This window comes from Mixophyes fleayi, chromosome 5 (genome assembly GCF_038048845.1).
Source record: "Mixophyes fleayi isolate aMixFle1 chromosome 5, aMixFle1.hap1, whole genome shotgun sequence".
NCBI lineage: Eukaryota > Metazoa > Chordata > Amphibia > Anura > Limnodynastidae > Mixophyes > Mixophyes fleayi.
Genome location: NC_134406.1, coordinates 173,115,842 through 173,129,602, shown reverse-complemented (window position 1 = coordinate 173,129,602; position 13,761 = coordinate 173,115,842).

Genomic DNA, 13,761 nt, shown 5'->3' with positions numbered 1-13,761 from the left:
ATGCCAATCAGCCATCACTGTGCTCCAGGTGCAGAAACAGAGTGGGTCTGATTCAAGTCGGAAGGCAAATTGGGTCTATTTTTAATGTTTAAATAGAGTATGCAACTTTTGCGTAGTTGTGCCTGTATTCAAATCAAAGCGTTTCTTAAGATTTGAATAGGGGTGGAAATACGCACTGTATAAACATACTGTCATAAGTGTAGACACACATACAGGTTGAAGTACTATATACATATTTACAAGTATGCATATCAAAATACACACAACCTTCATATAATTATAAATTAAAATAACAACTGCTAACAATATAATAATGATTTAAAAAAAACTATACAAGTAATTATATATGTCAATATAATCCATGTATTTGATTTTTTTTTTTTTATTTCATAAATTATTTTAAAATAGCTAACTAAATACAAACTCTTCAATGCAATGCCATTTTCTGCCATATTAATCCATATATTGAGCTTTATTGAAACTATTGTAGTGGGTGCACATTGCTGGAAAACAGAGGCACATGGCTGCTTTCACTGCTTTATTATCAATGATAAGCAACATTGTTGCTTGTTCATATAGTAATTATGCTGAAAAATGCCACAATTTTAAGCTCATTCTGTTACTAACTATTGTTGCGATACATGTACTGGATATTACTTCCATTAAATGTACTGTGAGGCCAAAAGGGTGACCCCTATTGCAGAATATGTTGACACTATATGAATACATCATTGAAGGATACATGCATGTTAACTGTCAATAATAATTCCCTACTTAATCTAACTCAGTTCTTACTTAGAATTCTGTCCCTGGAATTATTCAGTAATAGCTCCTTCATTTGGTAATACTTTCTCTGCTTACAAAGCATTGACTGTATTCAATTTGGGCAGTTTGAGTATAGGTTGCATCTGCAGCCTGAAAGTTTAACAGCACCAGCACCATCACTAGCAATGGTGCTGGGATCTACAATACTGCTTGTCAGGAACTAGTTACATGAGATCACGTAAAACATGGAGGAGAAAATTTTGTAATCTTTGCCATTAAAATGTGGTTTATTTTCCACTCACACTTCTGGGTCAGACACGAGGATTAATGCTTTGAAGGGAAAACCCTCCCCTCAACATACTGTGTACTCCTGAATGCATCTTCCCAGTGATCCAAAACATATGTATCAGAGTTTCTGGGAAGTAGACGTTGAATGGGTGGCCCAACTACACCAAGAAGAGTAAGTCTTACCAGTAAATAGGAATTAAATGTTCAGGTTTTTCCAGTAGATTTGCTTGGACGATTGGGAGTTATTTTTAAGAACAAATCAAGAAAACAAACATCAATATATTAATCTTAAATGAATGTATCCATTTAAACATGTATTAATTTGTGTCACACTAATGTTTTTAGGGTCTATGTTTAGTGTTCTAGAAGACTAAGGCTAATAACTAAGTTATTCACACAATGTTTTGTCTCTCTTGTACCGCAAATTATAAACATATCTCACAGAGTATATGAACTTTCCATAGGGGTTTATGAGAATTTTTAAGTTTCCCTCGGGTAATAGAGGGAAATAAAAGATCATCATAAAACTTCAGAGTAACATGTAAGCCAACCGATGGTTGTACCAGTGACAGTCAACATGAGGAAATAAATATTTCTAATTCTGTGTAGTGATCAGACCTATATTCAGACCATGTAAAGATACTCTAGTTTACACAGAATAGTTCTTTTGTTTTTCCTTAAAACAATATTTTTGGAGAAATTAAACATTTTAATGATAACTCTGAGGCAATTAAGGAATATCTATAACATGCATTCATTAGAGGCAGCTAAATCTACAAGGCCATCTTACCAGCATTATAAGCCCCGGGGCAAAAAAGTGCACTGGGACCCTACCTATATTCACCCACTTATGTATAGTTAGTACGTGTATGTTGTTTTCGTCAAGGTCAAGATATGTATTTGCAACAGTATGATCGCATGTACAGATTACAGCTAATACTGAGGCGATTAGTCCACCTACACATTTTAATAAAGAGGGTTTGAAGGTTCTGTATAAATCTTCTGGAATAATATACGGAAAAGTTGGCAAGCCTATGGGGCCTCTATGTTTGTGGGGCCCCTTAGCAACTGACCAGCATGCCCATGCGTTAAGACGGCTCTGTAGATAATGGATTAACAAATGTTCATCAGAATGCAGCCTAGTTAATTAATAGGCTACATTTTTTTAAATATTGGTTTAATCTGCATTCTGTCCCAATCTCCACTATGAGCCACAGTCGCTCCTCGTGTCCCAGAGGTTCATTTTGTCCACTATTGTTATTTTGTCTACCACATATGTCACTGTTTTATGCATGTTCTTTGTAACCCCCACTGCTAGGTGCTCTTCATTTTACTACAAAAATCTATATTTAAATATCAAATTATCTGCAAGATTTTACAAACCATAATTTGCTGTATTTTTATACTACAATTCAAACTTCTCAAATATTATTTAGGTGATTTCAGACAAAAATTGGAGGACACCTAAAAAAAATTGATAGAAAACTAACGCTTTCAGTATGTTTATTAGTGGCAAAATTACCCTTTGCCATATCAGTGATCAGATATTGCACCAGATATAATGTGCCTCTTCTCTGTTTCAACTTGGATGAACTACTTGGATTAACAAGTCTGTGAGTTACATGCATTCTATTCATTGTCTGACTGATTTTGGTGTACAGGAGGTATCACACTATACTTTTTGTTGTATGACATTTAGTTGCAAGCTCTAGGTCAGTGTTGGCTAACCTGTGACACTCCAGGTGTTGTGAAACTACAAGTCCCAGCATACCCTTCCAGCAATAAGCTGCTATATATTGGCAAAGCATGCTGGGACTTGTAGTTTCCCAACATCTGCAGTGTCACAGGTTAGCCAACACTGCTCTAGGTTCTAACATGCTATGAATGTTAATGGAAATTAAAATTGTTAAAGCCAAACTCCAGTCCAATAGTGTACAAAATAATGATCGATGCATATTATATGATAGTATCAGATTGTTCCCAGCTCCCCTACAACAGCAAACCACAACATCTAGAAAAATATTTATAATTAAGAATTTATTATCCCACATAAAAGGTAACAACAGTTTGGCCTAATTGGACCTTTATCGAGTCAAAATGGCATCATGGTCTACGTTTCTGGATCCTACTGTATGCTACACTTGCAAAATGAAATTTGTAAACATTTTACTACAAAAGTCTCTACACGCGACCTGTTCATTTAACTGTAGTCTTGTATAAAATTTTTACATACCTGAGATTCTTTTAAAACCAAATGTAAGTACTACAAACTTAAAGTTTTTCTCTAGCCCTTTCTTCAAAGTAATCTGTGATAAATGTTATTCTCTACTGTGAGTCTACACAACCACTAACATCTTGTGTTGTTGTCCCAATTTCGGAAATGATACATCTCAAAAATACACATTGACAGTTTCAATGCGTATCACATCATTTCAAATAAAGACACTGATGTGGAGTTGGAGGTGCTGAGATGTATGGTTTCCAAACCTAAAAGCAACATTCTGACAAATTTCAATAACACTAGGGACAAATTATTTTAAGTATTAAGGGTTTCCTGACAAAAGTAAGGCTACCGCCAACCAATATCTGACACTGTCTAATTTTACTGACAAGCACATCTCATGCCAAAAGATCTGAATGTGACATGCTTTAGCCTGTCAGGCTTTTCCGAGGGACATTTATCTCCTTTACGATTCGTGTGCCAAGATGATTATATTTGACATACAACATATATCCCTGGGTAGTTTGTGTTTGAACATTGACTTTGATAGCAACAGATATATGCCGTTTTGCTTTACTATATTAATTTTTCAAGAGCAAAATAAGACACAAAACATTTTTAAACAAACAAACAAACCGTAAAACAGTAAATTGCGTCAAGAAGTGTGTGTTAAGTAAGGTGCGCTAACAGCTTCCAGTGATTTTTTTATTTTTTATTACATTGATCCTGTCAAAATGGAATTTCACTTACAATATGTATCTTATAACTTTACAGTACATTGTTTGAAGTAAATTTGAATCTTTCACTGCCTCACTTTGCACTCCTGGGTTGTTTCAGTGAAGGGGCAAAAATAGTATTTACTTTGGGAAAATCAGATTTCCTAGAAATTGAAACAAGAAGCCCTAAAAGAGATTCCATATAAAATACTAAAACCAACAAGGAAAAAGATCCTTAGGCGCTAAATTAATTTTAAAAAATAGATCCCAAAATATATGAACTGAAAGAGAGATTCCGCTCCTTAGGGAGAGGGGTGCTACCTCCCTCATACAATATCACAAGAAAAGAACAAACTTCTATTTAATAAAAATATAGATGTACAATGAACACTTTAAAAAATCAAAAATAAAAACAGAATTACATCTGTTATGTGCGTTTGTCGCTAACCAATAACGATTGTCGAACCTCGAGTAGTGTTTCCAAAGCACAAAGATTTATTCGCAAATAGTAGAATAAATATGCTCAAGCGAAGTAATAGTAAATACAGCCGTTACTTATCGCAGGCGCTCTGGATCCAGTGCAGTCATTTAATCCTGAAGTCTGGGGACAAGATGTCTGCACTCTGGATCACAAGCTGCTGCTTATATACACAAAACACAGTAATACAATGAAGATGGTATAGCTTGCATCTATTGGTCTAGGTCACAGGAATGTCCAAGGGGTTGTCAATCATTAGCTGGTTCATCCTAAGGAATCCAAAGGAGGGGGTCATCTCTGCAGGGGGTATGCTCTGCTCTTCCCGCCAAGATTTCTTAGTCTTAAGTAGTTCATAATTCCCTATCATTCATAACTTGTGTATGCACTCTGCGATTCCCTCGCAGAGTGAACCAAACAGTAGGATATGTAACAAGGTTCATTATGATACCACTCATGATGTGATTCCTTCAACCCGTTCCGTGTATTTCACTAATATGCATGTAACTCTGATATAACATATAAATACTACTATATTTCGACATAACTGATTATGTGTTGCAACTACCATTAATGTGTACTATTTTATAAGTATGCGTGTTTGTGCGAATGTATGGTAAAAGACCAATTACTGTTGCTGCCACGTGTAGTGGATGCGTACGCCCTTTCACGCCGTAGCGTGCCCTTGTACGTAGATGCGTACCATACGCATCTTTTCAGACAAAGACAACCAAGTTTGCTAGACTTTAATTGAAATGACTTTATCCAATTTGCTGACTTCGACAGCTCCATCCTTTGATAGTGTACTAAACTATCACCCAATCACCGTTTCAAGTTCAGGATTATACAATACTTCTTCACAGACCATGATCTCGGTATCTGGTACCACCCTTTCAGTTTCTTTCTCAGTGTTACTCCTATGAGACCGTTTTCCACACTTCAACACAGTAGGAACACATTTGACAACTAAACCAATTGCTAAGATGACACCCAGTATATGTACCCACTCCCCCAGACCGGAGAACCATTTCACAGGGTTCAACCACGAGAACCAACCCGCCACCTTTTCCCCGACCTCATATAACGAAGAATTATGGCTCTTTCGAAATTCCCATTTCAGCTGTAAAATTTCATCTATCTTCCGGTCTATAACCTCTTTAGGGTCATCCGTATTATTAGTAATGTATGTGCAACATTTGACACCGAACTGGGTGGCCAGTGTCACACAGTACCCACCAGTAAATAGAGGTGAGATAATTTAGTACCAGTCTATGTTGCACCAACTCCTTCTTGTACGCTTGTAGCTCCCTTCCAGTATACCTGAAAGTGTCATCATACATCTCGGTGATATTATCTATTAATTTGGCTAGGTCTTGGATATATTTAAAGTTTAATGTTCCCCGAGCGGTCCTGGTGAGTTCTAGAGCAACCATAACTTGGAAACCAGCAGTTTCACTAATCAATTTTGTAGCTATGGGTTCCTCATCAGGAATCATATTTCTCTTGCCACGGTGTTCATACTGTGTGTGTATGTATGGTGGTGATGTAGTCTTGTGAATACCAACCATTTCTTCATGAGTAATAGTCATGATTTCAGGAACCAGTTTAGCTAAGAAACACAAGCCCTTGGAACTCGGAGTCACCCAGGAATAAGCTTTCCTCCCACAAACAAAATACACATCATCAGGGAGAACATAAGGAGCAGTATGCCCATGAATTATATCACACAGAGTTTTGATAAAACTACCCATGCCCAGTGTCTCCATTTGTTCTAGACACGTGTTGGCATTAATGACATTTTTACATTTATCTGTAGAGACTTTTCCAATGGATACCTTCTTATGTTTGGATATACGCCCTAATCTGTGACTTCCATCAACATTTCTGCCTAGTAGTGACCTTGTGAGTCTCCCTCTAAAATGAGTGTGGCGAGCCATTGTCTGATCTGATAGGTCAGCCTCCCAATTCTCCAGGCGCTGTGCATGAGATATATTTAGGCACAGCAAAGATCTGCCTATGGAGTATTGTCGAAGCGTCAGACTAGGGGACCTAGTGTTATTGTACCTCCCGTCTATGGGCCTCCCACCCCTCAATTCGAGTACTTCAGATATGTTTAGAGGGAATGGCACTAGTCCTATATTATGCTGCCCTTGAGGCACGTGAGAGCACACCCAACACTCGGTTTGGTTTAGCACCTTACCCACCAGGGAGTGATAATCCTCCAAAGGATGCCCGCCTATATTAAGAGTACTGGGGGACTGGCATCGTTAGATGCATCTCTCTTCAACTAGGGAGTCGCAGAACTTGCAGATACAATACTCATCAGACAATAGCCCCTCACACTGCCTCCGAGTTCCTGAGCTAGCAGACCTTTTCATAACCCCTGGACCAAGTTTGATAATGGGCTGCTCTGAGTATCCTATTAACTTTTCTTCGGCCTCCATTTTATCTGTATCACTCCCAGAACTCTCCTCTGTCCTCCATCCTCCTTCACAAAAATAGAATGTCCTAGAAAGAGTAAAAACAAGGAAAATCCTGGAACAAAAGAAAAACAAAAACTGCCACTCCATCGCTGGAAAGATAGTTCTGAGGCAACGTTTCTGGTTCAGGTGTCTTGACTGCAGGCTTTAGGTCTCCCGGAACAGGCTCACAAGTGACAGCTCTGTGTCGTCGGTCTTAGTTTTATCTTGCACTTTCTCCGGATTATGGACTCTCCTGCAGTGGGTGGAATGGACCCAAGTGTCTCTCTCTGCAACCTTCAGTGATGTAGTACTGGTCAGCAGCACTTGGTACGGGCCTTCCCAACGGTCTGTTAAACAACCTGAACATAAGAAATTGTGGATCATAACATAGTCTCCAGGTTCAACATCATGACAGTTCGTTTCTGGCATACCAGGTGACAGCATTTTTAGTTTTTGTTGTTGTTGTTTTAGCTGTCTGCTCATTCTTATAAGATATTGTACAGTCAGTTCATTATTACACTTCAAGTCGTCTTGTGGACTCACGATCAAATGAGGTTGTTGTCCGAACAGTATCTCAAAGGGGGACAGATTAAGAGGAGGTCTAGGAGTGGTTCGAATGCTATGGAGGACCAATGGCAAAGCCTCAGGCCATGCCAACCCAGTTTCAGCCATTATCTTACCCAGCTTGTTCTTTATAGTACCGTTTACTCTCTCCACCTTACCACTGGCTTGTGGTCGGTAAGGGGTGTGAAGTCTGCTACTGATTCCCATGAGTTTACACATGTTTTGGAAGATATCACCAGTAAAATGGGTACCCCTATCACTTTCAATGATTCTAGGGATACCGAACCTACACACAAAGTCTTGTACAATTTTCTTTGCAGTGAACACAGCAGTAAGAGTGGCTGCCGGATATGCTTCTACCCAACCGGAAAACACATCAATACACACTAACACATACTTTAAATTCCTGCACGGTGCTAATTGGATATAGTCAATTTGTATTACCTGAAAAAGTCCGTCTGTAGGAGGGATGTGGGATGGCTCAGTTGGAATAGTTTTCCCAACATTTTTCCTCAAACAAGTAAGACATAACATTGCCTTCTTACCAGCCTGAGAGGAAAATCCGGGAGCACACCAGTATGCTCTCACCAGTTTGCACATACCTTCTTTACCCAGGTGAGTCAGACCGTGTGCTGCTTCAGCCAGGCTTGGATAGTATGTTCGGGGAGCTACAGGCTTACCTTGTCCATCCCTCCAGAGTCCTGAGGACTCTTGGCCACATCCCTTCGCCTTCCAGACCGCCTTTTCCTGCAGGGAACACAAATCTTGCATTTCAATTAATTTCTGCATGTCTAATGTCTGAAAAACCATCATAGTCTCGGTCGATACAGTCATAGGTTGCCCTGCTGCCCATTTAGCAGCTTCGTCTGCCCTGTTGTTGCCCAACGACACTGGGTCTTCTTCAAAGGTATGGGCTTTGCACTTTATGATGGCTACTGTTCTGGGTAACTGTATCGCTGTCAGAAGTCCTTTTATGTGTTGTGAGTGTGCCACTGGTGTACCTGCTACTGTCGTAAAGTTTCTAAGACGCCAAAGGGCCCCAAAATCGTGCACTACCCCGAAGGCGTACCTAGAGTCAGTATATATATTGGCTGATTTACCCTCTGCCAATTCACACGCTTTCCTTAGTGCTACTAGTTCCGCCACCTGGGCTGAGTGAGGTGGACCAAGGGGTTCAGCTTTTACCACATCCTGATCGTCTACAACAGCGTAACCAGTACATAGCTCTCCTGTCTCTGTCTGTCTATGGCAACTTCCATCTGTATAAAACGTAAAATCTACATTTTCTAAGGGGGTGTCACTTATGTCGGGCCTTGCAGTAAAGGTCTGATTCAGGTGTTCCATACAATCATGCGTGTCAGTATTCTTGCCTAACTCATCATCAACCAGGGTCTCCTCACCTCCCACCCTTTGTGTCTCTAGAGACACATACGGAAGGTATGTAGCTGGATTTAAGGTGCTACACCGTTTGATGGTGATGTTTGAGGGTGCCATCAGGGCTAGTTCCCACTTTGTGAATCTAGCTGAAGAAACATGTCTGGTTTGGGCTGAATTTAACAGAGCTGATACAGCATGGGGTGTATAGATAGTTGAATTATGTCCTAATACTACGTCCTCGCTCTTACTCACCAGAAGAGCCGTTGCTGCTACACTTCTGAGACATGTTGGGAGTGATCTTGCCACATTGTCCAATTGTGCACTGTAGTATGCTACCGGTCTGCTAGCGTCACCATGTTTCTGTGCGAGGACACCTGCTGCACAACCATCAGCTTCTGTACAAAATAGCTCAAAAGGCTTTTCATAATCAGGTATTCCCAATGCAGGTGCTCTCGTCAGACTATCTTTAAGATTAAAGAACGCTTGCTCTGACTCTTCGGTGTGTACAACACGTTCTGGTTTTGAGGAAGAGACTAGCTCCTGCAATGGTAATGCCAGAATAGAAAAACCTGGGATCCAGGATCTACAGTATCCACACATCCCTAAGAAAGTACGAATCTGCTTCTGGCTCTGCGGCAGTCATGTGTTGTATGGCCTCAATTCTGTCGGTTGTCAGGTGTCTTAGCCCCTTAGTGAGGCAGTGTCCTAAGTATTTGACCTTAGTCTGACATGGTTGTAATTTATCCTTTGCCACCTTGTGCCCTGTTTGTGAAAGATGAAGCAACAACAATTTAGTATCATGTAAACATGACATAAAAGAATCAGAGCACAACAACAAATCATCCACATATTGAATAAGAACAGACCCATTGTGGGGTTGAAAGGATTGCAAACAGTCATGTAAGGCTTGGGAGAAAATACTGGGGCTGTCAATGAACCACTGGGGTAGTCTGGTCCATGTGTATTGCACTCCCCTGTAGGAGAATGCAAAAAGGTATTGGCAGTCAGGGTGAAGAGGGACTGAAAAGAAAGCAGAACATAGATCAATGACAGTAAAATGACTGGCAGATGGTGGAATCTGCATGAGGATGACAGCTGGATTCGGCACTACGGGGAATTGGCTCTCAACAACTTTATTAATTCCCCTTAAGTCCTGGACTAATCTATAGCCCCTCCCCCCATTCTTCTTCACAGGGAAAATGGGACTATTTGCTGTACTGGCTGTACGAATTAAAATCCCTTGTTGTAACAGCCTCTCAATAACAGGATATACCCCTAGTTCCACCTCCGGTTTTAATGGATACTGTGGGATTTTTGGAGCTATCCTACCAGTTTTTAGATTGACCATGACAGGGGCTACATTTGCCATCAGTCCAGTGTCCTGTCCATCTCTGGTCCATAGGGAACCTGGTATATCCAGCAACATCCCCTTTACTTGAGATGGACTTTGTTCTATAACAGGAGAGTGTAACATTAACCTTTGAGGGGTGTCCAATATATCCTGTACCTCATGTGCGACCTTCTCCGGTATATCTAAGAACACACCATCAGAAGTACAGTATATGACACATCCCATTTTACATAACAAGTCTCTCCCTAGCAAGTTAGTAGGAGCCGCTGCAGCCAAGAGAAACGAATGCTTAGTATGCAGAGGCCCGATAGTAACTTCAGCGGGTTTAGTTAGAGGATAATGTAACACTTTTCCCATTACCCCCATAGCTGGAATGGTTTTACTGGTCACCTGTAGATTGAAAGGAGAGGTTATCACAGATCGGGCCGCCCCTGTATCTACAAGAAAAGTTTGTTTCCTACCAGCTATGTCAACTATCATTTTTGGTTCTTCACTCTGACTCTGTTAACCTCACTGGCTGTAGACTACAGGTATGACCTGACCCCTAGCGCTGACTATTGATTTCCTGCACAGCATTTGCTGTTGTAATATGCGCGGGTAGATGTGAGTCTTCTAGTCTATGTGAATCCCTCCTTGGAGGATATCTATGTGACCCACCCTTCTGTGTATTGAGTCTTTCCTTTTTACAATCTCTCATGTAATGTCCTTCCTCGTTACAGTTGAAACACCTGATCACTTTAGGTTTCTTGTTATATGGGTTGTATGCTGGTGGTCGTGTATGCACCCCTTCTAGAGCCTGTATACTTACCATCATTAACCTATCACTTTTCTTTTCCCTTTTTCTAAAAAGGTTTTTGTCATGCTCCACAGCAGACTCCCTAAGAGAGTCTACCGTGACGCCTCTCCAATTAGGTAATGTGGTTTGTACTCTCGTCTTTAAATTTTCTCTAAGGCATCCATCAGTACTCCTACAGCTACCTCTCTGTGATGTGGGTCCTCACTTATGTTGGATATCCCAGTAAACCATGTTATCGCTGCTATAGCTCTAGTGAAGTATTCTGCTGCCGTTTCACTATCCTTTTGTTTAATGGTGAAAATCTTACTCCAATTTACTACTACTGGAAAATAGATGGCTAAGTGTTTGACAATTTGTTCTATATTCTTTTGGTTAATCTCATCAGTCAAGGTGTCATCTTCCTCCAACAAACAATCTTCAATGAATTTTTGTATGTTAGTATTGGGAGGAAGACACGCCCTCAACACTACACGCCAATGCTTATTGGTTGGTTCGTGGGCATTTCCTAAGTCTTTAACAAATTTCTGACATTTAGCTAACTCCTTTCTAGGATCTAGGAATTCAGTCATAATGGAACGTAATTCTGATCTAGTCCAGGGACAATGCATTGTAACATTTCTTAAAGGAACTACACCATCCTTATCCGGCTTCCCATTGGGAACTGATATTGTGCGGACTGGGAACGCACCCTCTGGTACACTGACTTCAGGGGACACTACAGGATTTGCTGGTTCTAGATTTAGAACGCTTTCACTCCTAGTGATCACGCTACACTCACCTATTTCAGCCATTTTCTCATACTTGTGCTGAGCCTCTAGTACACTAACAGCATGGGCAATGGCCGAAATCACAGTGGGTTCATCTTCATTTTCAGATACACTTGATTTAAACTGGCTTAAAACAGGATACAACTTAGCAATTTTTCTATTTTCAGTTTTAACAACGGCTGTACTTACCCCTCCCGCCACATAAGGTGGCGGGGGCGCGCTTGCGCTGAGTTCGCCACGCTTCTCAACGGTTACATCCGCCTTGCGCGCGCTTTTCGCCACGCCTACTTCCGGTTTGCATTCGCTTCTCTGCCACGTGTTGCCTTCCATTTGCCACAATTTTAAACAATCATTATGTCTATTTCTCTTTTTCGTTGACTTGATCCACCATACTTTATCTTTTACAGTATTTAGTACCTCTGCATTAAAACTTCCTATTGTTGGGAAAGGCCTATCACAGTCTTTGGTCATCTTGACCCACGTGTCACAATACACAGTTGCGTATGCACCATATTTCTTACACATGAGAAACCTAGCTGAACCAATAGGGCCTTCTTTAGGCAGTACACTGACCATCTCTAACGTATGCTTAGCACCCATGTTGAACAATATACCTTCTACCCGGAACACAGACACACCGCAATGCTCTGTTCCTTCCGGCTAACAATTCCAACTCTGTTGCTACAATCACAGCTAGAGATCTCTAATGCTCGGTGAACGTATTTCCTATAGCCGCGTTCACTCGCTTTTCTCGCAGCAGGCGAGGATCCCTAATACAGAAATATAACTGTGGGCCCCAAGGGCTATCAGCTCCTCAATACCCTGGCTCAACCACAAAAATCTGTTGAGTTTATTATAACTGGGAGAACAAAGTCGATACAATCAACCAGCCTTTCCAATATAATTCCTCCTAGCTGCTTCACCAATTCGCACTAAAGATGCGGTTAGATCGCACTGCCTACCAATACTAATTATTAGCAAACCTTGCGATCTATTGGTAGCGCTTTGCGAAAACCCGGTTTTCGCATTCGGTATACCTGCCCTGTATACCGTCCTTCAGTAGGGCAATCCGCCTCGTCAGACAGCTACTGAGCACAATGAATAATGAACAGTGTATCTACGTTACAACATCACACACTATACACCTTTTCTGTGCAGAAAATCAAAAGTTCCCAACAACAGTAATAATATCTCAGAGGCTTTCACAAGTAATTATACTATGCATGTATAATAACTATCAAAACGATTGTTTAACCACGTGGCAAATCTACCGGAAGTTCACGTACGCACAGCAGGAAATACACATACGCTTAGCAATGCAATACAGTTAAAACGCACAATGACAGAAAAAAGAAACAGTTTTCTCTTTTGTCCCTAGGTTCTAGTTAGCGTGCCCTAGATAATGCAAAACGGACATTCGGTTTCACAACACAGAGTAAAATTCAGGTTTTGAACACAATGCGTTCTTACCCGTATATGACGCGTCTCCACCCTTTGTTGCGGAACCGAAATCCGTTGGTCTTGCGTATCATCGGCAACGAAACCTCCAAAGCTCACGAGCCCCCAAATTGTTATGTGCGTATTGTCGCTAACCAATAACGATTGTCGAACCTCGAGTAGTGTTTCCAAAGCACAAAGATTTATTCGCAAATAGTAGAATAAATATGCTGAAGCGAAGTAATAGTAAATACAGCCGTTACTTATCGCAGGCGCTCTGGATCCAGTGCAGTCATTCAATCCTGAAGTCTGGGGACAAGATGTCTGCACTCTGGATCACAAGCTGCTGCTTATATACACAATCAAATACAGTAATACAATGAAGATGGTATAGCTTGCATCTATTGGTCCAGGTCTCAGGAATGTCCAAGGGGTTGTCAATCATTGGCTGGTTCATCCTAAGGAATCCAAAGGAGGGGGTCATCTCTGCAGGGGGTATGCTCTGCTCTTCCCGCCAAGATTCCTTAGTCTTAAGTAGTTCA